The 27,721-nt window shown below is 45.1% G+C and overlaps 1 protein-coding gene across 9 annotated transcripts in view; it reads right to left on the reverse strand.

The window, feature by feature from the left end:
• The window catches only part of HIVEP3 (HIVEP zinc finger 3), a 432,823-nt gene extending 405,668 nt beyond the window's left edge, over nt 1–27,155 (reverse strand). For 6 of the 9 annotated variants that reach the window (XM_073564171.1, XM_073564174.1, XM_073564173.1 and 3 more), the window contains exon 1: nt 25,527–26,545. The gene's annotated coding sequence lies outside the window, so the exon portion shown is untranslated. Of the gene's footprint in view, nt 1–25,526; nt 26,546–26,587 lie in introns of those variants that run through there. The other 3 variants (XM_073564176.1, XM_073564194.1, XM_073564177.1) reach the window with 1 other exon arrangement.
• Between the last annotated feature and the right edge of the window lie 566 nt (nt 27,156–27,721).

Below are 27,721 nucleotides of genomic sequence, written 5' to 3' on the forward strand. Positions count from 1 at the left end.
TTTGGTTCTGCTGCATCCTGCCTGTGCATTTATGATCTGACTGGTGTTGGTATATTTTTCTGAATTGTTCTATGTTGCTGTTTTTGAAATTAATGTTAGGACTCACAAACATGAGGACCATTGATGTGGGTTGTGAGCTTATCTATTTTGGCCAAAATATCAACCAATAACTACCTCATTTAATATATTTATCATATGCTTTACTTTTTTTCATCTTTTATTGCACTTTTTACCATTTTTGCAGGATGCAGCCAGGCCCTTTTTGTTGGTTGGGTGTACTGCGGCATCTGTCCTTTTGGGGTGAACTCATAGTGCTGAGAAGCCCGCCTGACATAATATTATGGGCATCATTAATAGGCTGTAAGCCAGAAATTGTGCATCACAGCCAACCTGTGTGATTGGCGTTCTACTAAAGCCTTATCAGGATCCTGACAGCGCCGGCGTACAGCCTCCGCTGAGCAGGGACTCACCAGCACTGTAGGGACCCCTGGGGACCAGAATAGCCAGAAAGTATAGGTGCACAGGACCTCAGTGATGAAGTTTAGCAAGCAGGCACGGGACCTACGGTCATATGACTGCAAGGGGGCGGGGCTTAGCGTCCTGCTTTCACAGAAGACAGCAAACTCAGAGTCAGGCAAAACGGAGGTCGTTCACAGTACGGACAGCGAGGTACAGAAGGGGTAAACAGACGGGAGGTCAGACAAAGGTCATACACAAGAGGGCGACACGGTACCAAGGGGACGAGCAGAGAGAAGTCAGGTCACAAGCAGAGAGTCATACACGAGAGGTAGCGCAGTACAAGAGGGACAGGCAGAACTCGTAACAGGGACAGAACCGAATCAAAAACCAAACAAGCAAGCAAGATATCAGGCACAAGGCACACGTACGCACAAGGTCAACTAACTCAGCCGAGGGCAGGAGTATAACTGACACCGGACTTAGGTCCAGTGAGCATTGAATATCCGCCCTCTGCCAGGGAGAGGCGGAATAATTAACCCCCAATCAGACCAGGACGGGCCAAAGCGAAACCCCGTCCTGGATCATGACAAGTCTCATTTGTGTGCATATTTTTCAAACAAGACAGCCACACCCCCCATAATTTGTTATGTCTGTGAGTGGCTGCTTTTAACTGTAGTTGGCACCTGTGCTGCCCCTGCCTTTATAATGGGGGTCTGCTGCATCCTGCCGTGGATTTGTGATCTGAATGGCGATGGCAAGGCTGTTCTCTTCTGGTATATTTTTCTGAAATGTTCTATGTTGCTGTTTTGGAGACTACACAGAATTTGATAACATTAGGTTGTCATAATGAATAGGTCATCATTAGTGCTTGAACACAAGTGCTCGCTACTCCAGTTTGCATCTAGTGATCAGATATGCACCAAGTATCACGGGTGCTCGGGTGACATGTTCGAGTCTACGCGCAGCATTTTTCACGGGTGATAGACAGCCAAAAAACATGGGGATTGCCCATGCATGGCAGGCGATACACAGTGCATACGATGTAAACGCGAGTAGCGAACACTTGCGCGCAAAACTAGTTTTCTTTTGTTTTTTTACTTTTGAAAAAAAAAAACCAACCCTAACAGCAAAGCATGAAAAATGACATGACATAGTGGGGAATGATTTACTAATTATTGGCTTTTGATCACTGTGCTCAAAAGGAACCAAGTAAGAAAAATCCTTGCTGTTGCTGCACGTCGGCCATCAGATCTCGGTGGGCGCATTGCGTATGCACAGACCATATTTTCTCAGGAAGAGGGGGTGGAGGACCTTTCTCCTCTGACATGTATATCATGTTAGAAGAGAGAAATTATTTTTATACACACTTATTTTTTACTTGATCACCGTTGGCAATCATGTGATTGGGGCCTGGAAAATCCTGCCCAGACCGAGTTCTCCAGTGTCTCATCCAACAGACCCCTGTCAGCACCACGCCGGATCCCTGCTCTGACAGGCAGGGTCTCCGGCGTGTTGCTTCACTCACCCGCGCTGTGGTAGTTTGCTCTCTTCCTCATGCTCTGCATGCTCCCAGCAGCACTTCCCTTAGGGCACGCGCGTGCTCTCACCCTCTTAAAGGGCCAGCGCGTGCACTTGCTACCTTTCTGTTTTACAGTCTATGTTGTGTAAGGTTGCATACCAGTCCCTGCTGCACTCTGGCACAAACTCTGCCTGCTGCTTCCTCCAGTCCATCCTATGGGTCCAACTGCTGCATGTCCGTTGGTCTGTCCTGGAGTGGCACCTGGCATTCATCGGGAGCCAAGTCTAACCTCACTATCAGAGGCTCTAGTGAACAGTCTGGTGTTTGCTAAGTCACAGCCCTCCAGGCTCTCCACGGTCCGTGGCACAGTGGTTCTACACACCACGTCTGTGACAGTTTGCTCAGGCCATGGATCCCGCTGGACCCTGGATTCTGCCACTAAGTTGGAGGCCTTAAACATCCCTCCAGAGTTCCAGCATGTTCAAGCAGCCGGGTCTTCTCCAGAGACTTCCCAGACAGTTTGCCTAGTTCAAGATCCAGGTCCCCTACTCACAGCTCCGCCATGTTTTGACAGCACTCCAGAGCTCTGCCGTGGGTTCATCAGTGTCGACTACATTTTCAACTTCTTCCGCACCACTTCCCGTTGGACCACGCAATAGTGGCGTTCCTTATGTTGCACCTTGAAGGTGAGGTTGAGCCCATTAAGGGAGAGAGATGATCTGATCATCTCCTATTAGCCTGCATTCTTGGAAGCTTTTTGGAAAGTCTTCGATGAACCTGGACGAACCACCTCTGCAGCTCCACCTCTTCTCCGTTTACGTCAGTCCAATTCTTCAGCGGGACAGTATTCGGTACGCTTTCGCACTCTGGCATCCGAATTCGGATGGAATACCGAAGCTTGTGGTGGAGATATTCTGGGAGGGGCTTTCCAGAGATATTAAGGATGAGCTAGTCAGTCAAGACCTACCAACTACCTTTGACGACCTGATCTCCCTCGCCATTCGTATAGACCTCCGCTTCCATAAGCGCGCTAGTAAGGTGACACGTAAGAGAACCGCGGCGCCTGGTCCCGTCTTTTTAACGACCACCAATTCCTTTGCCTTCTCTTGTCAAGGAATCATCTGAACCCATGCAGATAGACCACCACCTTGCCCTTGCTAGACAGCAACTAAGGGATAGTCGCGCTAAAGGCCAGTGTGTTGTGAATTCCCTGGCTCAGACTTCTGAGCCGAAGCTCCCCCTGCTCCCTCCGGTGGTTACTGGAGGTAGTGGAGCTGGCCAGATTGACAGAGATTTGCCACCAGATGATGATTGGAAATCTGGGGTTACGGATTGGAGTATTTAAGACTGCAGACTTCCTGCAATCCCTGCTGGTCATTGCTTTCCTGTGCATTCTGAGGTCTGATGTCTCCTGCCCTGTTCTTGTATTGTTCAGCTAAGTGATTCATTTGCTAATCCTTTGCATCTGATCTGGTTTTGTCTATCTCTGCTTGTTGTGCGGGTTCAGCTTGCTCATGCTGGGGGCTGTGCTGGACCACCGCTCCATATGTTACTGCTTGTGTCAGTTTGTTCAGTCCCCTGTTATATTGGTCTCTCTTGCTTTGCTTCCAGTTAACACCGGAGTGCTGATAGAGTGGGGGCGAAGTCGTGTGACTTCAGTGTTTTTGTGTACTTTAGATGTGTTGGATTTTTCAGGGTTTTTTGCGTGACTGCAGACAGTGTCTTTTCTTACCTATACTGTCTAGTCAGATTGGGCCCCATCATTTGCTCAGTCTATTTTTCTGCCTGCATTTGTGTTTCATCTTGTCTCACCGACAATATATATTTGGGGGCTATCTATTCCTTTGGGGCCTGCTCCGGGGCAGTTTAGATTTCACCTTTCTTGCTTTAGGCTGAGTTAGTTCTCCGGCTGTGTCGAGGCGTCTAGGGCATCGTAGGTATGCTCCACGGCTACTGCTAGTTGTGTGGATAGGATCAGGGGTCTGCAATCCGCTTAGTTACCAACCTCTCTGGTTTTCTGGTGGCTTAGCCTGTTCCTGCCATCCTCCTCTGTGACCCATTCATAACACCAGTGCCTGTATTGTGGACCTATGCGTCACTCCATTCGAGTCTGCCTGGTGAGACTGGAGAAGCTCCGGGTTCTAGGAGTGGCCTCTCTAGACAGAAAGGACATCTCTCTACCCCTGACCCTTACTGTGGCTTTGACAACTGGTGAATCCTAGTTTGTTGAATCAGCATATTTGGATTCCAGGGCAGCCGGAAATTTTATCCTTCAGGCTGTAGTGGATCAGTTCCAAATCCCAGTTCGCCCGCTTCAGAACCCCTGGCAATAACTTGAGGTCCATATTGGGATGCTTCATACAGAAAAGATGGTCTTCTATGTTCTTTCCCACTTCTCACACCTTTCTCTTGGGCCTACAATGGCTATGACAACACAAACCTGTGTTGGACTGGAGAGGTGCTCCCTTGGGAAATTCCTGTCATGGGAGGCGTCTGGGTCCAGTATGTCCAGCTAAGGCCCAGTCATCGCTGCTCGGTTTCCCGTTTGCCTATTGGTCCTTCGCCGATGAATTTGACAAGAAGAAGACAAAGACCTTGCCGCCCCACACGCCGTATGACTGCCTAATCGAGCTGATTCCCGGATCTACACCCCCTAGAGGCCAAATTTACACTCTGTCCCCAACTGAGACTCAAGCTGTCAAACTACATTCAGGAGAATTTGGTCAGGGGGTTCATTCAGAAATCCTCCTCTCCTGCTGGGGCCTGGTTTTTCTTCATTAAGAAGGATGGATGACTCCAACCCTACATTGACTATCGAGGTCTCAATAAGATCACGGTAAAAAATAAATACCGTATCCCACTTATTCCTGAGTTGTTTGACAGATTAAGAGGTACCAGGATCTTCAAGTTAGACTTAAGAGATGCCTACAATCTAATCCGCATTTGCAGGGGAGACGAATGGAAGATGGCTTTCAACATCAGGGACAGACACTATGAATACCGAGTGATGCCCTTCGGTCTCAGTAATAGTAACATAGTAACATAGTTATTAAGGTTGAAGGGAGACTTTAAGTCCATCTAGTTCAACCCATATCCTATCCTAACTTGCCCTAACATGTTGATCCAGAGGAAGGCAAAAAAAACCCATGTGGCAAACAGTAAGCTTCACATTGGGGAAAAAAATTCCTTCCCGACTCCACATACAGCAATCAGACTAGCTCCCTGGATCAACGCAATATTAAGGAAACTAGTGTATATACCCTGTAATATTATACTTTTCAAGAAAGGCATCCAGATCCTTCTTAAATTTTAGTAGGGAATCACTCATTACAACATCATATGGCAGAGAGTTCCATAGTCTCAATGCTCTTACAGTAAAGAATCCGCGTCTGTGAGTATGCTTAAACCTTCTTTCCGCCAAACGTAGAGGATGCCCCCTTGTCCCCGTCACAGGTCTAAGAGTAAAAAGATTAGAAAGGTCTTTGTACTGTCCCCACATATATTTATACATTGTAATAAGATCACCCCTAAGCCTTCGATTCTCCAAACTAAATAACCCCAAGTGTAATAACCTGTCTTGGTATTGCAGACCCCCTAGTTCCCTAATAACCTTGGTCGCTCTTCTCTGCACCAGCTCCAGTTCAGCTATGTCTTTCTTATACACCGGAGACCAGAACTGTACACAGTATTCTAAGTGTGGTCGCACTAGAGACTTATATAGAGGTAAAATTATGTTCTCCTCATGAGCATCTATGCCTCTTTTAATGCATCCCATTATTTTATTTGCCTTTGCAGCAGCTGCTTGACACTGGCCACTAAATGTGAGTTTGTCGTCCACCCATACACCCAGGTCTTTTTCAGTGACTGTTTTGCCCAGTGTTTTACAATTAAGCACATAATTATACATCTTGTTCGTTCTACTGAAGTGCATGACCTTACATTTATCCCCATTAAAGCTCATTTGCCCTTTATCAGCCCAAGCTTCTAGTTTACATAAATCCTCCTGTAATATAAAATTGTCCTCCTCTGTATTGATTACGATGCAGAGTTTCGTGTCATCTGCAAATATTGAAATTCTACTCTCTATGCCCCCTACAAGGTCATTAATAAATATGTTAAAAAGAAGCGGTCCCAAAACTGACCCCTGTGGTACCCCACTGCTAACCGTGACCCAGTCCGAGTGTGCTCCATTAATAACCACCCTTTGTTTCCTATCCCTGAGCCAGCTCTTAACCCACACTGCACTGGCAGTTTTTCAAGAATTCATCAAGTACATCCTCCAGGACCTTCTTTATTCCTGCGTGGTCGCTTATCTGGACGATAGTTTGGTATTTTCCCTGGATCTGGCCTTCCACAGACGAGCAGTCCAGCAGGTTCTTCAGCGTCTGAGGAATCACCTCTATGGCAAGTATGAGTTTTGGAACAGTCCTCGCTTTCCTTCTTGGGTTATCTCGGATACCAGACTCAGGATGGATCCTGAGAAAGTCTCTTCCATCCTTAAATGGCCGCTGCCCATGAGAGTCAAAGCAATACAGTGATTCCTTGGCTTTGCTAATTATTATCGGCAATTCATTCCTCACTTCTCCATGTTGACTGCTCCCATCTCTGCTATGACCCGAAAGGGAGCCAATCCAAAGAACTGGTCCTCTCTCAAACGGTCCTTCTCCTCCGCTCCCGTCTTGCATCGCCCGGATTTGAACAACTGGTCCTTCTTAGAGGTGGACTCCTCCTCGTTAGGTACTGGAGCTGTGCTCACTCAGAAGTCCTCCTCGGGTCGCCGCGTAACATGCATTTCTTCTCTAAGGCCTTCTCCACTCCTGAGCGTAACTACTCCATCGGGGACCAGGAGTTACTCTCCATTAAGATGGCTTTGGAGGAGTAGCGATACCTGCTGGAGGGCACAATCTATCCAGTGGTCATCTACAGACTAAGAACCTGACGTACCTCCAGTCCGCCCTGAGACTTAATCCACGCCAAGCTAGGTGGGGGGTTTTTTTTTTGCCCGCTTTAAATTTCTTTTACATTTCAGGTCCGGTGACAAGGATGTCAGAGCCCATCCCCTCTCTCGCTTTTTTCTGTCCAAGGATCAAGAGAGGTGTCACTGTCGTGAATTCCCCCAGGGAAAACACTTGTGGCTGAATATGAGAAGGAGCGAGTTTTGTCTTGGGGCCACTCGTCCAAGGTGGCTGGTCATGCGGGACATAGGATGATTCTACAGTTCGTTTCTTGCCACTTTTGGTGGCCGTCCATGAGAAGGGAGATTTAGCCTTTCGAGGCTGCCTGTACGGTTTGTGCCCGCAATAAAGTCCCTAAACGACTTCCTACCGGTTCTATTCTGCTGTTACCCGTACCATCTGGTCTATAGCAGCAGATAGCTATGGACGTCATTAAGGATTTGCCAGTATACGAGGGTTGAACCATCATCTGGGTAGTCATGGATCGCTTGTCCAAAATGGCACACTTTACTCCGTTATCTGCTCTTCTATCCACTCCTGAACTGGCTGACAGCCAGGGCTGTGGAGTCGGTAAGCCACAGTTGCGACTCCGACTCCTGGATTTTGTCAGGCTCCGACTCCGGCTCCGACTCCTTCCTAAATGGCCAATTCATAACAACAAATTTACTGTTGTAAAATATTAAACATCGTGCTTATTCAGTTTCTCACCATCATATAAGTAATCAGACCACTTAGAGCAAAAACTACATTTATTAGAATACAATTAGAATATAGCAAATAACTTTTATAAACTTTTCTAAACTGTAAGTAAATATGCAATAAACACTTTTATGCAGTTAATAAGAAGAAATCTATAAATTTGTCCTCAGAAAAAGTATTGCCTCTGTCAGATCCTCCTTCATGGATGCCCTCAAATCTGATCTAATTATTTTGAGAGAACAACCTCTCTACACTAACTTGTGTTGGTGGCAAAGCAGTAACCACTCGGGCAACATCTCTGACAATGTCAGGATACAGAGGAATCGCTTGTTGCACTGTTATTTTTGATGAACGGTCAAATTTCTCAATTTCTTTTAGTGCACATGAAAAATTCTGCTGAAATGTACTGACTGTGTTCCTTGATGGGGATGACTCTTCTATGCGGGAACGCTTTGCACGGTCCTTGTGATCCAAATATTTTTCGAAATTAAATTCTTCATCAGTTGATGAGGGTGAAGATGTGGCAGGACGACCAAATTCTTCTTGTTCCTCCTGACTGGTCTGCTGTTCTGCAACCCTTTCATCCTTACTGCGATTTCAAACAGAGCTTCTTTTCCTTTACTTAGCTGTTGATCATCTAGAAGAATCCGATGCATTGGGTCTACATAAACAGCTGCCAAAAGAATGTTATTTTGTAATAGTAGCTCCTCTCTCCGTTTCATTGATGTAGCAATGCCACTTGCAATTAACCCTCCTCTTTGGGACAGGCGAAACATCAGGTTCTTCCACTCCTTTAATACCTGGAGTTAAGTCCTCTGCTTGTAATTTTTTAGTCACTGTAAATGGGTGCTCTAGCAATTTTTCCAGCTCAGTCACCTGATTCCACTGACTTTCATTTAGCGTCAGTTGAGGGTTAGCCATGTCTACAAGAAAGGTTTTCAGTTCAACCAAGCGCTGAATCATTAAGTAAGTACTGCCCCATCGTGTGGCTTGATCAATAATTGCCCCTTTTCCAGAACGTCTCTTCAAAATTGAGTCAACTTTAGGGGTTCTGGCAACAGTAGCCAATTTTCTCACCTTGCCAATCAGTGCAGCAGCATGTCCTTCTTGCAGACTGTCTCTTATAGCCAGCTGTAGCGTATGCACAACACAGCGCATGTGATGAATGAAAGAACATATTGACATAGTTTCAACAAGATCATCTAAACTATCATGTTGCTGTTCATCTGAAGCAACTTCAGTTTGCTCCTCATTTACAATACTGTGTTCCTCTATTTCAAACATTTCTGTGTCTGTGGACCCAGAATGTTCTTCTAGCTGCTGGTCACCATCATTACTCTCATTCATTAGCTTAATAGTACTTATCATATTTGAAGCATTGTCAGTTACGACAGAAAGAACTTGCTCTTTTTTAAGTTCATAGTTTTGCAGAACCTTTTCCACCAAGACCTGGAGAAACTCACTGGTGTGATGAGCTTTGGTGTCTTTTACTGCCAATGTCTTGGTAACTATTTCATTTTTGTCACAAACAAATCGGACATAGAGTGAACTATTTTGCCATCAGTGACGTGTGCAGGCATCCATTTTAAGAAACAGAAAGCGTCCCTTGAGAGTTTTTTTAAGTTCTTCCTTTTGTTTAAAAGCTTCTTCGATTACTAATTTTCTAATACTCTCTCTCTCCAGAGAAACACCAAGCTTGCGGGCCATTTCCCCATTCAGACACATAAAAGCTGGTCGTGAAAATAATGAAATAGGCACACTATCCTTTACAACAAGCTCTATGATCTGTTTTTTAAATGTATCTACTGTCATTGTCACAGTAACTTTGTCACTGACAAAATATCTTGCAACTGATGGCTGCAAAGTTCTCTGCTCCTTTGTTTGGCTGGAAGAGCTGGGCACTGGTTCATTGGTTTGGATGCAGTCTCTCATCCACTGCTTTCAGTACTTCTGGATGAAAGCGCTGTAAATGTCTCTTTAGATTAGAAGCTCTGGTAGGAGCATTTTTATCTTTGCCTGAATATGCACTCATCTTGGCTTCACAGCATTTGTTTTCGTCTGGATCATTTGTCATACACTGACAGACATAATGTTTTCTATCTTGAGTGATGGTGAAATGTTCAAATACAGCTGATTTAATGTGATGCTTCTTTGACATTCTCAGGTTTTTAATTCTGCATTCACAATCCAAATGACAATTGTTTTTCCTAAAAACAATTGTACAAAATTATTGCCAGGTCGTACAACTGATATAGTGGTCAGTAATACTGTTATTATTCCTCATGTACTCACAGTTAACTGATGCAAAGTTTGTTGAAAGGATTATTAGTCTTCCTCTTCTGAGTAGCAGGCAGCTGTGAGATGCTTGGAAAACGCACACCTAGTATGATCTAGTCTAGAGGAGGAGCTTTACTACTAAGAATTTGCAACACATTTTCACTTTCAGTTTCATACATTGTAAGTAGGGGGGTTGGGGCAGCATGAGGTTAACCAAGTATAAGATTAGATAAGGGCAGTGGAGAACAGTGACACAAAAGAAGTACGAAAAATGTATCTCCAGCAGAACTGCTTATCACTGTTGTTCATAGTTTGATAGAACATACACTCACTGGCCACTTTATTAGGTACACCTGTCCAACTGTGTGTTAAGACTTAATTTCTAATCAGCCAATCACATGGCGGCAACTCAGTGCATTTAGGCATGTAGACATGGTCAAGACAATCTCCTGCAGTTCAAACCGAGCATCAGTATGGGGAAGAAAGGTGATTTGAGTGCCTTTGAACGTGGCATGATTGTTGGTGCCAGAAGGGCTGGTCTGAGTATTTCAGAAACTGCTGATCTACTGGGATTTTCACGCACAACCATCTCTAGGGTTTACAGAGAATGGTCCGAAAAAGAAAAAAAATCCAGTGAGCGGCAGTTCTGTGGCCGGAAATGCCTTGTTGATGCCAGAGGTCAGAGGAGAATGGGCAGACTGGTTCGAGCTGATAGAAAGGCAACAGTGACTCAAATTGCCACCCGTTACAACCAAGGTAGGCAGAAGAGCATCTCTGAACGCACAGTGCGTCGAACTTTGAGGCAGATGGGCTACAGCAGCAGAAGACCACACTGGGTACCACTCCTCTCAGCTAAGAACAGGAAACTGAGGCTACAATTTGCACAAGCTCATCGAAATTGGACAGTAGAAGATTGGAAAAACGTTGCCTGGACTGATGAGTCTCGATTTCTGCTGCGACATTCGGATGGTAGGGTCAGAATTTGGCGTAAACAACATGAAAGCATGGATCCATCCTGCCTTGTATCAACGGTTCAGGCTGGTGGTGGTGGTGTCATGGTGTGGGGAATTTTTTCTTGGCACTCTTTGGGCCCCTTGGTACCAATTGAGCATCGTTGCAACGCCACAGCCTACCTGAGTATTGTTGCTGACCATGTCCATCCCTTTATGACCACAATGTACCCAACATCTGATGGCTACTTTCAGCAGGATAATGCGCCATGTCATAAAGCTCGAATCATCTCAGATTGGTTTCTTGAACATGACAATGAGTTCACTGTACTCAAATGGCCTCCTCAGTCACCAGATCTCAATCCAATAGAGCATCTTTGGGATGTGGTGGAACGGGAGATTCGCATCAGGGATGTGCAGCCGACAAATCTGCGCCAACTGTGTGATGCCATCATGTCAATATGGTCCAAAATCTCTGAGGAATGCTTCCAGCACCTTGTTGAATCTCTGCCACGAAGAATTGAGGCAGTTCTGAAGGCAAAAGGGGGTCCAACCCCTTACTAGCATGGTGTACCTAATAAAGTGGCCAGTGAGTGTATATATTTGAGTAACATTTATAAAATTCATATGAAAGTTCAATTATGAAATATTAATACATTTCTTTTTAAAGCTGGAGTCGGAGTCGGTACATTTCTACCGACTCCGACCAAAACTAACTCCGACTCCGACTCCACAGCCCTGCTGACAGCTTCAAACATTTTCCACCTGCACGGATTTCCTCGTCACATTGTATTCGATCGAGGTTTGCAGTTCACTTCCACATTCTGGTGAGCTCTCAGTAGACATCTGGATATCATCTTGGATTTCTCATCGGCCTATCACCCCCAGTCCAATGGGCAAATGGAGCATGTCAACCAGGCCCTGGGCAATTACCTGCAACAGTTTGTCAATGCCCACCATAATGATTGGGTGAAATTTCTTCCCTGGGCTGAGTTCTCGTACAACAATCACGTTGGAGAGGAATCGGGAGAAACTCCATTCTACATTGTGTTCGGTCGGCAACTCGAGGTTCCCCTCCCGGTGACGGTTCCTTCTGATGTCCCTGTGGCAGATGTCCTCTCCATGGATTTTGTGAAGCAGTGGGAGGACACCAAAGCAACTTTAGAAGCATCCTCCGCTCGTATGAAGAGACATGCAGACATAAGGCACCTGGATCCTCCTTGTTTCCGCACTGGTGACAAGTTGTGGCTCTTGTCCAGCTGAAGGTTCCTTCTTACAGTTGGGTCCTTGTTTTATTGGGCCTTTCGAAGTGTTGAGGCGTATAGACGAGGTCTCTTATAAGTTGAAACTGCTTCCTTCTTTACGGATTCCAAACTCCTTCCATAAATCTCTACTGAAGCCGGTCATCCCGAGTCCCTTCTTCAAGGATCCCAGTGCCACACCTATGCCAACTGTCTCGGAGGATGTTTTTGAAGTGGAGAACATCTTAGCCATGAAGAAGGTGAGAGGCAAGTCCTTCTTCCTCATTGACTAGGAGACATTTGGTCCCGAAGAGAGATACTGGGAGACAAAGGAGAACATTCACACTCAGATTCTCCTCTGGAAATTCTTTGATGGCCTGAACAGGGTGTAAGTGAGGCGGGGGGGGGGGGGGTACTGTTGGCACCATGCCGGATCCCTGCTGACAGGCAGGGTCTCTGGCGTTGTGACAACTCCTGGAGTGGACCCTCTGGGTCGTGGCACCTGCCCACCCAGGGCGAGCTGACCTAGTGAGGACCACCCCCTCCCTATACAGGGAGTGTCAGGTGCAAGCCCCAGGGGGTAAGGTACCACGACTGCTGGCACCAGGCGGCCGGATCACAGGAGACACGAGTGAGTGTGGTCTGCAGGTACGTGCAAAGCGGGATGCGTGCAAAGGAGCAAGCCAGAATACAGAGCTAGACAGCAGGTGTGCCAGGAGGCAGAACAGAGTACAGGATAGAGCGTGTGCCAGGAGGCACAACGGAGTACAAGGCAGAGTGCAGGATCAGAGCGTGTGCCAGGAGGCACAACAGAGTACAAGGCAGAGTGCAGGATCACAGCGTGTGCCAGGAGGCACAGCAGAGTACAAGGCAGAGTGCAGGTTCAGAGCGTGTGCCAGGAGGCACAGCAGAGTACAAGGCAGAGTGCAGGTTCAGAGCGTGTGCCAGGAGGCACAGCAGAGTACAAGGTAGAGTGCAGGTTCAGAGTGTGTGCCAAGAGGCACAATAGAGTACAAGGCAGAGGACCCGAATACAGCGCACAGCCAGGCAGGGACACGGCAGACCAAGCCAGGAAGTACAACAATAATCAGGCACCTCCCTTAGGAAGAGGTAGCCTGATATAGCACCTGAGTCCTAGAACTTCCAGGTCAAGTCCTCCAGTATCATAGAGAGGACAAGACCAAAGACAGAGCTGATGAGAGCGCGCATGCTAACTGGAACATAGCACAACCACGGAGCTAGGAGCGAGAGGTGGGCGTGCGCACCCAACGGGACCCTCGGAGCGCCCGCGGCACCGGAAGTGGTGACGACGAACCCGGGGTCCCGCCCCCAGGTGGCAGGCTTGGTGCTTCACTCAACAGTGCTGCAATCGGTTACACTCTTCTTCATGCTCTGCATGCTCCCAGCAGCACTTCCAGGTGTGTCCACAGGGCACGCGCGTGCTCCCGCCCTCTAAAAGATCCAGAGCGTGCACTTGCTATTTTCTCCCCAGCCAATGGTTGAGAGGCATTATGTATATATTGTTTCCTCTTCACTGTGGAGGTGCCTGAGCAACATTCCTGTTTTGTAGTGTATTGTCACGCCGCAGCAATGAAGGTAAATACAAGCTCCAATAGATGGCAATAGAGTGGAGGGAGGACTGCACACAGCAAGGCCAGACCTGCAATGCAGCGGGAAGGCCACCACAAGTTGGCAGCAGAATAGTCAAACAAGCTGGGTCGTTATAAGACTGTAGCGCAATAATAATAATACTCTATTTATATAGCGCCAACATATTCCGCAGCGCTTTACAGTTTAGCAGTTTCAAAACATAAGTGACAACGTTAACAATACAATAGTTAAAACAAAATAAGACGACCCTGCTTGTGAGAGCTTACAATCTACAATGAGGTGGGGGAGATACAAAGTACAGGTGTGTATTTACAATGGTGTACTTACAATGATGGTCCAGCCATCTTGAGGGACTGAGGGATGGATGGAGATAGTGAATGGACTACACATGCACCCTTACACATAGCATGACTGATTAGTTAATGTGATAGGCCGCTCTGAACAAATGTGTTTTGAGGGAGCGCCTGAAACTATGCAAATTGTGGATAGTCCTAATTTATTGGGGTAGAGCATTCCAGAGGATTGGCGCGGCGCGGGAGAAGTCTTTGAGTCAGGCGTGGGAGGTATGGATTAGTGCAGAGGTTAGTCGAAAGTCTTTTGCAGAGCTCAGCGATCGGCTAGTCCAATAGACAAAAATGAGGGAGGAGATGTAGGGGGGGTGCTGCACTGTGGAGAGCTTTGTGGGTGAGAATAAGTACTTTGAATTGGATCCAATAATGAATGGGCAGCCAATGTAAGGACTGGCGAAGAGTGGACGTGTCCGAGTACCGATTAGACAGATGGATGACCCTGGCTGCTGCATTAAGTATGGACTGGAGAGGGGATAGTCGATGAACGGAGAGGCCAATTAATAGATGCAGTAGTCCAGGTGGGAGTGGAGCAATACTACAGTGAGGGTTTTTGTTGTTTCCATGGTGAGAAAAGGGCAGATTCTAGTTCTAATGTTCTTTAGGTGTAAGTGGCAAGAGATTGTATAGGGGATGTGAAGGAGAGATTGGTGTCAAATATAACACCCAGACAGCGCGCCTGCTGCCGGGGTGTTATTATGGTGCACCCACAGAGAGGGGAATGCCAGATTTAGGGAGGTTAGTAGATAGCGGGAGCAGAAGAAGTTCAGTTTTGGAGAGGTGGAGTTTCAGATAGAGAGCGGACGTGATGTTGGGAGACTGTGGACAGACAGTCACTGGCGTTCTGTAGCATAGCGGAGGTAAGGCCGGGGGATGACGTATATAGTTGTGTGTCATCAGCATAAAGATGGTACTGAAAGCCAAACCTGCTGATGGTCTGTCCAAATGGGGCAGTGTAGAGAGAGAAGAGAAGGGAATAAGCAAACACAGTCACAAACAAGCCAAATGGGTCAGTAACGATCGGGAACAGCTATGCCAAAGACATGAGACAAAACAACAAGTCAGGGTCCAAGCCAAGTCAAAACCAGGGAGTCAATACAAGAAAGGGAAACATTGAGACAGGAAGGGAAGAAGGGATAAACAGACACTGGTTCAGTAAGCAAGCAGGACAAATCAGGGCAAACGGTGTCAGCAACTATAACTGACATGGTCTGCAGGACGCAGCGGAGATAAATAGCAAACCTGAGACCAGACTGAGGCTGAGAAAGTTAACCCCTAGCATGGCCAGACCGGAAAAAGGGAAGTACAGGACTCAAAACTCTGTCTGGATCATGACATCTATGTTGTGTAAGGTTGCATACCAGTCCCTGCTGCACTAGTGCAAATTCTGCCTGCTGCTTCCTCCAGTTCGTCCTCTGGGTCCATCTGCTGCACGTCCGTTGGACTGTCCTGGAGTGGCACCTGGCATTCATCGGCAGCCAAGACTTAGCTTACCATAAGAGGCTCTAGTGAACAGTCAGGTGTTCGCTTAGTCACTCCGCTACAGGCTCTCCATGGCCCGCGGCACAGTGATTCCACAAACCACGTCCGAGACAATGCTCGATCATTTGAGGGAATAAGGCCCCTTAGCGGCTGCAGTTTTGATGAGTATCGGCAGCCCTTAAGGGGATAAACAGCTAATGGCTGTGTTCAGTGGCTCTGCTGATGACTTGTTGGTAATATGTGGGTACAATTACTGCATTTATTGTTACTTGGGAACGTGTACATCTCTGATAGTGATCAGAGGACACTTCTGACACGGAGATTCCTCAAGTTAGGGGACTGTTTTTAGGAGAGAAGTGGCAGTTCTGGAAATGTTTTTCTGTTTGTGGTCTCAGTGGAATATGGAGTGGAATATGGGTTAAAAATCCGTACCATTCTTCCTTAGGATGCTCATATGGGGGGTTGTATGTGACAAGAGGCACCCTGTTATCCTTCCTCTGTAGTCCAGGAGGCATCTTCTTGAGATCCGTGTAGCTCTGTGGATCTGTTCATCTATTAACAGTAGTGGTATCCAAGTTGTAGGAAACTATTCCTCAGAAATAGCAGGTGTAGGTTTCTATCCTTACTGTCTGAATAGAGGTAAATGTATCTCAGCTTTTTACTATAGATTGATTTTTTTGTGTGTCTTGGATGAAAGCTGTTCCATTTAAAACATGCCAGATGTCCTGTGGGTTTATGGCAAATTGATGTTTGTATGGTATTGTGGTTGTGTCCAGAAAACATATGAGAAATTGAGGGTGATCCTGATGGTTGGGTGGAATTTGTTGAAATTATTGTGGAAGGTAAACAGATCACCTTTTGAGCCCGTCTAGACTATCAGCAGATCATCAATTATAGAGTAATTATACTAGAGGCTAAATAAAACAAGATGACAAAAACTTTTCCTCTAGTTTAGCCATAAACAGGTTAGCATATTGTGATGACATTTTGCTTCCCAAAAATTATGCGAGCGAAGATGGTAGCAATAAAAACGTTAACTCGTCCAGCAAAAAACAAGCATTTACTTGACTATGTCGGCAGAAATACACAGATTATAGCTCTCAAAATATGGAGATGCAAAAAGTTTTTTTGCAAAGGGAAAAAAAAAGGGTCTTTTTAGTGTGTGACAGCAGCCAAACAAACGCTATAAATCTGGTGTCGCTGTAATCACCCTGACCCAAAGAAATACGTGATTCTGACTGAACCTCTGGAGGAAGATTCCTTATCGGAAGGCAGATACAGATGCGGTCTGTCCACTGTCAGCCACAGTTTTGTGCAGCTCTGAAAAGAAATACATGGCTGAACAGAGACCAGAGTAGGGTTTTCAGCTCAAATCACACCATTCTGACATTTAGGCCGGGGTCACACTAACTGACGCAAAATACGGTCAGTATTTTACATGCGTAATACGGATGAATGGCCCCTAAACAGTGCTCCGTATGTCATCCGTAATCAAGGTGTGGTCGCGTATTTTGCGCATGTCTGCATCCGTATGGCGATATTTTCTCGCAGGCTTGCAAAATGGACATATAATGGAGCCCTATGACAGTTTTAATAAAGAAATGAAAGAATAGATATAGACACATAGAATGCACATATATATGTGCATTCTATGTGTCTATATCTATTCTTTCATTTCTTTATTAAAACTGTCAGTGTGAGTTTACTGTATAGCGCACTGAATTGCCGGCTTTGCTAAAAGACACCGGGTGTGTATTTCTCACAAGTCACATGTGTGGTCCGTGTGTAATCCGTATTTTTTGCGCACCCATAGACTTGCATTGGCGCACTACGGCCGTAGTACGCTGACAATCGCAGCATGATGCGATTGGCACGGAGCGTAGAATACGGATGAGAAATATACGCCTGGTGCGAGGGACCCCATAGAGAATCATTGGTCCGTGTCTAATGCGTGCTTTTAGCGCCTCTCACTCGGCCGTATTCCTCGCCAGTGTGACCCCGGCCCTAGATGGAAACCCTGATGTAAGCGCTCAGCCTAGAGCACAGGATAAATTTGATCCCAAATATTATTTAAAATGTTCCCAACAAAAGCGTCAAGTCAATCCACGAAAAAAGTTAAGTCACCACTCAGGGTCGTCATTTGTGAATGGAAATATAGGGGGGTTCCACATTACTGGTAACACAAAGGCTCTGAAATGCGCTATGGCTCCTCATCCCCAAAAGAAATTCAGCGAATTCTGTGCTCCCAAATCCAAAATGTCCCCTCCCTTTTAAGCCCCAGTGTACCTAACCCACATTCGGCATCTACATGTTTTGCATTTCTGTAGCGATGAGAGCCCACCTAACTTGTGGGGTCCATTTCTCCAGAAGCACGAGCGGTGAACAATGTATGAGCGCTACAATGTACAGGTATTTCAATGGCAGATTTGCAATTTTCACTCGGCAAAAACTGGGAATCACCCATGCAGTCAAATGTCACTACATCTGTTGATAAATTCCCAGAGGGGTTAATTTTCAATATGGTGTCACTTTACTGGATTCTGCTCATCGGACACGAAGGCTATGTGCATACATTGCGGATACTGCTGCGTTTCCGCAGCGTTTTTGGCCCTGCGGAAACGCAGCAGTTCCGCAGACATGGTACAGTACCATGTTAGCCTATGGCATTTTAAATCTGCTGTGCCAAAAATTTGGGGAAAAAGCAACATTTTTATGGGAAAATGTATTTTTTCTGATTTCTGGCTCAGCTTTCACGTTCTAAAATTCTGTGATGCACCTGCAGGTTCAAGGTGCTCACTGCACCTCTAGATAAGTTCCATGAGGGGTGCATTTCCTAGCATAGGGATAATGTGGAGGTTTTCTACTGTTTACATAAATCAGGGGCTATACAAATGAGACATGGAGTCCCGACATCTATTCCAGCCAATTTTGTGCTCCATAAGTCAAATGACACTCCTTCCTTTCCGAACTCTGTCATGCACCCAAACAGTAGTTTTTCCCCCACATATGAGGTATCTGCATACTCAGGAGAAATTGTACAAGTTGTATGGTCCATTTTTCCTGTTACCCTGGTGAAAATGAAAAAAATTGGGGCTAAAGCAACATTTTTATGGGAAAAATTAAAATATTCATTTTTTTTCCTTCCACATTGCTTTAATTTCTGTGAAGCACCTAAAGGGTTAATAAGTTTTGCGCACTTTGAGGGGTGTAGTTTTGAAAATGGTGTCACTTAGGGGTATTTTCTGTCACGTAGGTCCCTTAAAGTCACTTTAAATGTGATGTGGAAAAATGAAATTGATGATTAACTTTAAGCCTTTATAACTTCCTAACAAAAAAAAAAAAATGTTTAAAAATTATGCTGATGTAAAGTAGACATGTGGGAAATGTTTTTTATCTGTTTTGTCTGGTATAACCATTAAGTTTAATCCCTTTCTGACCTTGGACATACTCGGTACCATTTTTGGCCTCATTAACTTTTTTTAATCGTACCAACGTCAAAACGAAAAACGTCAACTTGTCCCGCAAAAAACAAGACCCCACATGACTGTCGGCAGGAATATGGAAAAATTATAGCTCTCAAAATATGGCAATGCAAAAGCTAATTTTTGCAATAAAAAGCAACTTTTAGCGTGTGACAGCAGGCAAACATAAAAACCCCGATATAAATTTAGTATTGCTGTAATCGCACCGACCCGAAGAATACAGTCACCTAATCTCATACTGCACGAAGAGTGGCGCAAAAAATAAATAAAACCAATTCTTCACATGCTGTTGATTTTTTCATCCTGCCTCCCAAAGATTGCAGTAAGGTTTGGCGCACATTTATCCTGCGCTCTGAGCAGAGCGCTTACACCAGAGTTTCCGTGTAACTTTTTGAAATACATAATTCAGACAGAACACCCGGCAGAAGATTCCTTATAATGAAGCAGATAGAGGCACTGTGGACGTTGTCTGGCCGCCCATGATCCGTCGGTTGTTCGTCTTTTAGGATTGCATAAAAGCTGTCGACCACAGTTTTGTGCACTTCTGAAAATGACAACACTGAACAGAGGCCAGACGGAGTCTAGAGTAACTCTGCTGCCTCAATATAGTGAATGGATCCCTCGGGAAGTTTCATCTGAATCACGTCACTTAGCGATTTAGATGGAAACCCCAAAGTAAGTGATCAGTTTAGAGCACCAGAATAAATGTGATCCATAACGTTATGTAAAATGTTCCCAATAGAAGCTTCAACTCAATCCACAAAAAAAAGCAAGTCCCCACTCAAGTCCATCATCTATCAATGGAAGTATAGAGGGCTTCCATGTTACTGGTAGCACAAAGGCTCTGGAAAAGTGCTAGAGTTCCTTGCACTCCAAAAGAAATCCAGCGACTTCTGCGCTTCCAAATCCAAATGCCCCCCCTCCCTTCTGAGCCCCACAGTGTACCTAAACCTCATTTAGCATCCACATGTTTGGCATTTCTGTAGTGATGAGAGCCCGCCTAATTTATGGGTGTATGTGTCCAGAAACATGAGCAAGCCAGCACAATGTACTGGACATTATGACGTACTGGTCACTTCAATGGCAGTTTGCAATTTACTCAGTAACATGCACTATTTCTTGTTTCTGGAAAACACCCAGAATCATCACTACACCTATAGATAAATACCCAAAGAGTATAATTTCCAAAATGGGGTCATTTGAGAGAAAATTCTGCTCCTCTAGTACTTAGGAGTTCTTTATATGGAGTCTGCAAACTATTCTAGGAAAATATGCGCATCAAGAGGCAAATAGCGCTCCATCCCTACAGAGTCAATCCGTATGGCTCAGCATAGGTACAGCCAAATATGGGGTATTTCTACATTTAGCAAAAAATTGTATGACACATTTTGGCGCCATTGTTACCCATTTATCCTTTCGAAAATGTAAAATCTGGGGGGCTGAAACAAATTTTTTTGTCGTAAAATGCAATTGTTTTTTCTTCACAGCCCAATGGTATGAAATTCTGTTACACATCCTCGTTGTCAATATGATCACTGCACCCCTAGATTAATTGAGCAAGAGGTGCATTTTGAAATGACTAAGAGTGCACACCAGGCACTCGAAACACGTCAGGCAACTTGTTTTTAATATGGCTTGATTTGCCACAATAAAATATTTTTTTTTTCTTTATTCCTGGAGTGCCGTCAATCATCATTTTTCCTGGTTCCGCTATGCTAACTAGCTTGGATGTGCACCCTCCACATGTGAATTGGCTCGTCTAACTTGGATTAATCTCATGGCAGCTCCAAGACCTCCCTCCATGTCCCTATACAGTAGTTTTCTCCCACACATGGGGTATCATCGTACTCAGGACAAATTGGACAACAACTTTTGGGGTCCAATTTCTCCTGTTACCCTTGGGAAAATAAAAAAAATTGGTGACTAAAAGATCATGTTTGTGGAAAAAATATGATTTTTTTTTATTTTCATGACCGGGCATTATAACCTTCTGTGAAGCCCTTGGGGGTTCAAAGTGCTCACCACACATCTAGATAAGTTTCTTGGGGGGGGGGGGGGGTCTAGTTTCCAAAATGGTGTCATTTGTGGGAGGGTTTCCACTGTTTTGGCTCATCAGGGGCTTTCCAAACTCGACATGGTGTCCGATCTTAATTCCAGCCAAAAAAGTGAAATGGCGCTGCTTCCCTTCCGAGCTCTGCCATGCGCCCAAATAGTCGTTTCCACCCACATATCAGGTATCAGCGTACTCAGGACAAATTGCACAATAACTTTTAGGGTCCTGTTACCCTTGGGAGAATAAAAATTGGGGGTGAAAAGATAATTTTTGTGGAAAAAATATGATTTTTTTAATTGTACAGCTGGTTATAAACTGTGAAGCCCTTGTGAGTTCAAAGTTCTCACCATGTATCTAGATAAGTTCCTTGGGGGGGGGGGGGTCTAGCTTCCAAAATGGGGTCACCTGTGGGGGTTTTTCACTGTTTAGGCACATCAGGGGCTCTCCAAACGTGACCAATCTGAATTCCAGCCAATTTTGCATTGAAAAAGTCATACAGCGCTCCTTCCCTTCTGAGCTCTGCCATGCGCTGAAACAGTGGTTCCCCCAACATTTCAGGTATCAGCGTGCTCAGAACAAATTGCACAGTAACTTTTGCAGTCCAATTTCTCCTGTTACCCTTGGTAAAATAAAAAAAATTGGACCTGAAATATTTTTTTGTGAAAAAAAGTTAAATGGTTCATTTTTTTTTTAAACATTCAAGAAATTCCTGTGAAGCATCTGAAGGGTTAATAAACTTCTTGAATGTGGTTTTGAGCACCTTGAGGGGTGCAGTTTTAAGAATGGTGTCACTTTTGGGTACTTTCTATCATATAGACCCCTCAAAGTGACTTCAAATGTGATGTGGTCCGAAAAAATAAAATGGTGTTGTAAAAATGAGAAATCGCTGGTCAACTTTTAACCCTTATAACTTCCTAAGAAAAAAAAAAAATTTTGGTTCCAAAATTGTTCTGATGTAAAGTAAACATATGTGAAATGTTACTTATTAAGTTTTTTGTGTGCCATATCTCTGTGATTTAAGGGCATAAAAATTCAAAGTTAAAAAATTGCGAAATTTTCACCAAATTTCCGTTTTTTTCACAAATAAACGCAAGTTATATGAATGAAATTTTACCACTAACATGAAGTACAATATGTCACGAGAAAACCATGTCAGAATCAGTGGGATCCATTTAAGCGTTTCAGAGTTATTACCTCATAAAGTGACAGTGGTCAGAATTGTAAAAACTGGCCCGGTCATCAACGTGCAAACCACCCTTGGGGGGTAAAGGGGTTAATGGTAAAAATGTCATTTCTTTCTTCACCGCACAATAGTATAAAAATCTGTGAGGCACAGGTGGTGTTAATATGATCATTGCAACCCTAGATGAATTCACTGGGGAGGGTAGTTTGTAAAATGAGGTTATATACGGGGAATTTCTTCTGGTCTGGCACCTCAGGGGCTCTGCCAATGTGACATGGCACCCTCAAAACATTCCAGCAAAATCTGAACGCTAATATGGCGCTTGTTCCCTTTTGATCTTTGCACTGCGCCTCAAAAGTAGTTTTTGACCACATATGGGGTATCGCTGTACTCAGGAGAAATTGCACAACAAATTTTGGTGCCCAATTTCTCCTACTATCCTTGAGAAAATGAAACAAAAATTGGAGCTAAAACAGTTTTGTGGGAATATTTTTTTCCATTTTCAGAAATCAATGTTGTAAAATACTGTGAAGCACCTGTGTGCCCACCACACAAATTCCTTGATGTGTCTGGATTCCAAAATGGAGTCACTTGTGGGGATTTTCCACTGTTTTAGGTACATCAGGGGCTCTCCAAACACAACATGACACTTGCACACAATTCCATAAAAGTCTGCGTTCTAAAATGTCACTCTTTCCTTTCCGAGCTGTGAAGTGCACCCAAACAGTAGTTTTCCCCTGTTACCCTGATGAAAATGCTAAATTTTGGGCTAAAAACATTTTTTGGGGAAAAATGTGCTTTTTTCATTTTCACGGCTCAATGTTATACATTTGAGAAGCACCCAAGGGTTCAATGTGCTCACCACACATCTAGATAAGTTCCCTGAGGGGGGGGGGAAGGGCTAGTTTGGAAAATAGTGTCAATTGTGTGGGACTTTCCACTGTTTAGGCACATCAAGGGCTCTCCAAAAACGTGACACGGCGTCTGGTAATTATTTCAGCAAACTTTGTATTCAAAAAGTCAAATGGCGCTCCTTCCCTTTTGAGCCCTGCAATGCACAGAAACAGTGGTTTTCTCCCTCATATGGGGTACCTGCATGCTCAGGAAAAATTCCACAACAAATTTTGGGGTCCATTTTTACCTGTTACCTTTGTGAAAAAAGTTAAATGTTCATTTTTTTTTTTTTTTTTTAATTCCAAAAATACCTGTGAAGCACCTGAAGGGTTAATACACTTCTGGGTATTTTCTGTCATATAGACCCCCCCGCCTGAAAGCTACTTCAAATGAAATGTGGTCCCCCCCAAAAAAAAAAACAAAACAAAAAAAAAAAAACACTTCAGTAATTTTTTTCAACAAAATTTACAAATCGTTGGTCACCTTTTAACCCTTATAACTTTCTAACAAAAAATACAAAAGAAAAAAAAATTGTGCTGATGTAAAGTAGACATATGTGAAATATTATTAACTATTTTGTGTAACATAACTGTCTGACTCTGATTTAAGGGCGTAAAAATTAAAAGTTTGAAAATTGCAAAAAATTTCAAATAATATTGACCCGGGATTAAAAATAAAAAAAAAAAAAAAAAAGCTCAGAGACTGTTCAATCTCACAGATAAGGTTTCCCATAGACTCTTTTGCCTTACTGAGACCAATAGTGAGGAAACAACCCTCACAAAAGGTATAGTGCATGAGGAGGTTGGAAGAAAAAGATAGAATAGATGCCAAGGAAAATACAAAGGAACAGGCCACAAATCCTGAAAATCATATTCTGGAGATCTGTCACATTGTACTTTTATTTTTCCTCAAAGACGACCTTTCACTAAATTATTCATGATGAACTGGACACACAACGTAATAGCGACTGCAGAATGAAATAAAATGTGTGCTGGATTTATTATATTTGGCATATTCTACTATTTTGATATTGTTTTGTAAACGCTGTTATTTTAATAAACATTTGTATATTGTTATAGTATTATTGGAGTATTTGGCTTGGTTTTTTTAAGTTCCATATTTACATGCGCTATTCCAGAGCCTACATGGGACCAGAGTGGTGCGTGCATGCTAAAATAGCCCACGGACACTAGTGTACACAGATCAAGTGGACAGCAATTAGACAGAGAATAAACATAGCCATAAAGTGTCTCTTTTTGATTCACGAGAACTCGCAGCAAAACGTAGGTGTCTGCCACTAACTCCATGCTCCCTTATCCATAGAACTTTATGAGCACCAACTGTTATCTCAGTAAGGCTGAGTGCAGACGGAGTTTTGAGCCCTGCGGATTTTTCCGTGCAGAATGGAAGAAAACCGCAGGTCAAATGACCTGCATTTTTCCTGCAGATTTCTTCCATTTTTCACGCGGTTTTCATGCGGTTTTCCATTGCGGTCTTCCCCCTGCGGATTTGGTAACAGGGGAGATAGAAAACCGCACAAAAGTAGTAACATGCTGCAGATTTTGTACCGCAGGAAAACCGCGCGGAAAAATCCGCAGCGTCTGCACAGCGTTTTTTTTTTTTTCATTCATTTTAAAGGTGCTGTACATCACAATGCGGATATGCAACGTTTCTGCGCGGTAAAATCCGCTGCGGAAACGCTGCAAATCTGCATCGTGTGCACATGGGGAAACTCTGTCTTCACTGAATTCAGATTTTATCCAAGAATTCAGAGATCAGTCTAAGAGGGAAAAGGAGCGGATTTGTCTGATATGTTGCAAAGTTTCTTATTTTTGTGCCTGCAAAGTTTTTCCATGGTGAAACAAGACAGTGAGCTCATCAATAACGGAGAACAAGGGCTGAGAACCTGTGGGTCACGATAAAGACGACGGGCAGCAGCTTACAAAGACCAGACGGCTACAGTAGGATCGAGGGAGGATTTTGCGTAAACTCCATAGATCCCACAGCCTTGTGTCACCGGTCAGTGCTGGTGACTATGGCATAGCGCCGTGGACCCCCATGGCAGAACACGCGCTATGTGGTGCCATCGTGTCCGTCATACCCATTGCTCCAGCCCTCTCCTCCCCAGGTGGCCACATTTATGGCACGCTCACCAGCCCTACAATGCTGATGTCTAGCAATCAATGGCAGCCTGCACAGGTGAGCAGCAGCAGGCATATGCCATGGGTGCCAGCTGGAGTCCCACTAGTAAACAGCGGCGACCATTAGGAAAATGACTGCTATAGAGGCTGGCCACTGTAAGGCAATGTGGCACACAGGGCAGTGCCATGCCGCATGCACAGTGGGGTCACAGGCCCTGTCAGGCTCCACTCACCGCAAATGATGTCATACCACCAGCCCTGCGACTCGATGACGTCACGGCTCTGCAGGCGTCCTTCCCCCGGCAGGCCCGGGCAGTGAAGCAGTGTGAGTCGGGGCTGACATTGTCGTCTCACATACCCATTTACACCTTGGAACCGGCCGCTACAACCAAACACCAAAAACCCCTGTAGGGGGGATGTGGTACGGCCCGCCTTCAATGCTGTCAGCTAGTGCCTAGCCGCGCCCACTATATAGGCGGGGAGGCTCGAAGCAGGCCTGTGTGTGAAAGAAATACAGTAGTTGGAATCTCACTGCACAGAGTCATGGCTAGGACGCGCCCACTGCAAAAAAAAAAGGGGGAGAGGCGATACCTCCTGGTAGCAAAAATGGTAGCGCTCAGTTGCAGTTTCATGTAGTGGGTGCTGGGTTGCGCCCATTTGTTGCGAAGGGGAACCTCAAGTTTGGCAGCTCAGCACCTTGTAATCATAGCCTTTCTGCAAAGTAGACGGCTCGTCTTCCACTTCTATGCTCCGAGATAGGTCGTCAGTCTTTGGCGGCTAACACGCTGGGGGTTTCTAAAGACCTGTAATATGGTGTGCTGTCCCCTCCACAACATTGGGGGTCACTTACTTCCCTCAAGAAGGCTACAAAGTATAGTGAAAGCAGCGTGGATTCCCCAGGAGAACTGCACCTGAGTCCTTGGGAGAGCGCACCACCAGGACACAAGCGGGCACTGCCGGCCATAGCCATCTGATTGTGGCCCATTATTGGGGTGACTGCTCCGCTGTATGTAGTGGATATGCAACCTTTCATTTAATGGTACAATCTCTGCTCCTGCTACAACCCCTGTTTGCTGTCATCTAGTGCAACCTTTCATTTAATGGTACAATCTCTGCTCCTGCTACAACCCCTGTTTGCTGTCATCTAGTGCAACCTTTCATTTAATGGTACAATCTCTGCTCCTGCTACAACCCCTGTTTGCTGTCATCCAGTGCAACCTTTCATTTAATGGTATATAACAGTGCCTACTGAATGTTTGCTAAATTCATTTGTTGTATTGAACCCAATACTTACTGTTGTATAGCCATCTTGGGGCCAGTAGAGATGTTATCGGGTGTAAGGTGTTACTAGCATATGGATGTAGCCAAGCCCTGTGCCTTTGATTGTCTAACAGCCCCTGGTGTGCTAGGCAATTGGTAATTTATCCCAAATCAGTTCCCACAATCCCTCTTACCTGATCCTCTACTCAGTCCTATATATTCAGATGCCTTTTAGGGGGGCACGTGTGTCTCCCTGCAGCATAAGTATTGCGAAAATGCAGTTATTACTACGGCATTTAGTCTCAACAGGAGTCAGGACCCAACACTATCTACCTGTCTCTTTTGTATATGTCTGCTGACTACGCCCTTCTTATTACTTGTATTCAGCTTTTCTACTCACCTTTCTACTCCACCATGTTTACATATGCCCTCACAGTGTTTGCTCCTTTAATCCTCACTCTCCTTCGCTATCCCAAAACCCCAGCACCCTCTAACCAAATAATCATCTCCCCTTCTCTCTTTCCTCCCCACCTGACCTCCTCTGCTGAACTGCTCCTCAACCTCAAATTTGTCCGAATGAAACATAAAACAAGCTGCCCACTCTACTCCCATCTGCTCTCCCTTTCTCTGCTTCTCCTCACTGCTGGCGACATATCTCCCAATCCTGGACCCCCACAGCTCTCACCCCCCCCACTACTTCCCCTTCCTACCACTCCCTATCTAATAAGAAATACCACAATCTTTCCAACTTAAAACCTGTGCCATTGACACCCAACCCCCTGCTCCCTCTCTCAGGAGCACTTTGGAATGCCCGCTCCATATGCAATAAGCTCCATGTGATTCATGACCTCTTTCTCACAATCTTGCCTTCCTCGGCCTCACAGAAACATGGCTGACACCCACTGACACCGCCACCCCTGCTGCGCTGTGTTACGGCGGCCTCCACTTAACCCACACTCCTCGCCCTGGCAACAGACACGGCGGAGGAGTGAGTCTTCTCCTTTCTTCCAACTTCACATTCAACCCAACCCCACCTCTTCCCTCCCTAATCCTTCCCTCTGTTGAAGTCCACTCTGTCCGCATCTACTCTCCCTCCAACCTCCAAGTGGCCGTCATATACCGACCTCCAGGCCCGACCACTGCCTTCATTGACCAATTCTCTACCTGG

The sequence above is a fragment of the Dendrobates tinctorius genome, unplaced genomic scaffold (assembly GCF_039654945.1).
Source record: "Dendrobates tinctorius isolate UK_male_01 unplaced genomic scaffold, ASM3965494v1 ptg000015l, whole genome shotgun sequence".
Lineage (NCBI taxonomy): Eukaryota > Metazoa > Chordata > Amphibia > Anura > Dendrobatidae > Dendrobates > Dendrobates tinctorius.